Below are 2,598 nucleotides of genomic sequence, written 5' to 3'. Positions count from 1 at the left end.
TTTGACCAGCAGGTGTTTCTGTGGCTCTGGAAATGGCTCTCACTGCTTTGAGGGTGTTTCCCGAGCAGGGTGGGACCCACCTTCTTTCCTAGGCCTTTCCTTGCAGGAGGGAGAAGGCCAAATTGCTGCCGAGAGATGACCCTGCACACCCTGGGAACTTTCTTCTGGAGGATGAATCATTTCATGTAAGAGTCAGAACAAAGGCGTGCCATTCAGGAGTTCATTCTTTGGCTTCAATTTCCAGGCCTAGGAAACATTCCCATTATGGTGTCCTGAAGACCTTTCCAGTAATAAACTGACTTTTTCATAGTAGCCATGTATAAGGCATTGGCTTGTTTGTTTATTCTTAGCGCTGTGAAATGGAAATGATTGAAGAATGCTTACAGATGACGAGGAATGAAAATGATTAGAATCTACTTACTTTAAATATTCATCCAATTTATCCTTTCTTGATTTCTGTATCTGTTTTAGGTATCTTTTGTCTGATTAAACTAGACCCATTGACTTTATAACATTAGTTTTTATAAAAATGTGCTCATTGTACAAAGAGAAGTAACGTGGGTTAATAAAGCATGAAGGGAAAATCGCTCATTCTTGTCCCTTTCTCTTTTCCTCCATGTCCCACTCTGCTATACCCCGTAATAGTCCCATAAAATTGTGGTGTAGCCTTCTGGACTTTGTCAGTATATAGGTACGTCTAAACTTAAAAAATATACGATGCTTTTTTCTTTTTGCAGGGGCATGCAAAAATGCAACTTTATTCTACAATTTTATTTTTGGGTTTGAGCCCTCAGCCTACTTGACCCAATTCCTGAGTTTTTCTCAATCCAGTGTGGTTGTTTCTCAGTGACTACTGATTTATAATTTGGTCCCATTGATTCATTTCCCACCTCTCATAGCTATCACTGTTCCTTCCAGGTCCTGTTCCTTCTTCTTTTGTTTTTTTGTAAGAACACTTAACATGAGATCTACCCTTTTAACAAATTTTTAAGTGCACAATATTGTTAAAAATAGGAATTATGTTGTACAGCACGTCTCTAGAACTTATTCATTTTTCATAACTGGAACTTTATACCTGTTGAATAATCCCCCATTTCCCTCTCCCCATCAGCCCCTGGCAAGCACCATTCTACTCTCCTTTCTATAAAATAGGGTAATACTAACCTCGTCCTTTTTTTTTCACTTAATAAGTATTTCCATTGGAATTTTAGTTTTACAAGGCATTGTTTACTGATTATTTTGGCTCGAATACAGTACACTTAATCAGGTTTTCCAAGGTGGTTGTTTTAGTAAATCGATTAATGAAGGTTTGCTTCAAATCCAGTAGACTCTTTGTGTTACAATCTATGGCAAAGTGCCGATGTTATTCCTTCCAGATTTCCCCTAGGCAAAAAGATGGTTGTAATTACAGAATCAAAACAAATCTGCTGTCTGTGTGCTAAATGCATGAGCTTAAAATGTACCACTAAGGTCAATAATATTTCTGCAAGTAGATCTTAAATCTTTATCTTTAACATCTGGGATAAGTTACACCATGTGGTGTGAACTGGTAAATGTCACCTTTTCAGAACTGTAAGTCAGAGAAGTCCTGAACTGATTTCACTGTTTAAGAATTCAGTGCATGGGTTACTTGCAGTCTCTCGATTGGCCCAGTATTGCCAGGCCTTGCTTTTTGCTTGTGACGTGTCTGTTTTACTGCTGCTTTATATGAAATCCAATCATAACTACTTTAGGTCAACTTTATTATTAAGTTAAACGTTAGGCCTGTTGGCGAAACAATCTAATGCCTTGTTGTATCCCCACTATTTTTACCATTCCACTGTATAGCATCCCACCTAGTAAGAGGTAGAACCTGTCTGCCTCCACGCCCAGTGATACTTTCTTTAACTGCGATGCTTCTATTTTGTGGCACAGCAGAGGGACATCGGGCTGGTCGGTGGGCACCTGAATTCTAGGCCTCACTGTCCCTGGTTGGTTATGTGACCCAAGTAAGCCATTTAACCACCTAAGTAGTTTTCTCATCTATAAACTGGGATAGGAATAGTAACACACGGTTAGGATTATTTTCAGTATCAAAGGGGCTAATCTTTTGGTGAAAGAGGCATTGTTTAGTATGCTCAGCACTCACTAATCGGGAGAAATGGTGGAATGGGGACAACTTTGGTGAGGACAAGTTGTCCTTAGGTGGAGGGGGGTGGGGCTGGATGGGGGTGACAGCGAGACTTGCGAAAATGGGATAGGGCAGGTCAGGGGAGTGATACTTGGGCTTGTTCAGGCCATACATTGGAATCGGGGCACAGGGCTTCTGGAGTCGTTCTTAGGCACATTCAGAAATGTCTGCAAACCTACGATGCTTTCAGAAACAATGCTAGGAAGCATGGTTTTTATGAATAATAAGCCAATTTTCAAAACTTACTGAGCCTTGACGACATTGCGGCTGTGGCCCAGTAATTTTGATCTGTTTCTTGCCCAACCGTGCTCATGGTGTCTGATGCTGATGACTCATGAGAATGTTTCTGCTGAAGGCGCAGCAGTTTGGTAGATTGATATTCTAAAAATCTGTTTCACCTACCCCCTAAAGCAAGTAAAATGGGTGGC

Source organism: Propithecus coquereli, unplaced genomic scaffold, assembly GCF_000956105.1.
Source record: "Propithecus coquereli isolate 6110/MARCELLA unplaced genomic scaffold, Pcoq_1.0 Scaffold79, whole genome shotgun sequence".
Lineage (NCBI taxonomy): Eukaryota > Metazoa > Chordata > Mammalia > Primates > Indriidae > Propithecus > Propithecus coquereli.
The sequence above is the reverse complement of the archived record's forward strand: the minus strand, read 5'-3'. Positions refer to the sequence as shown.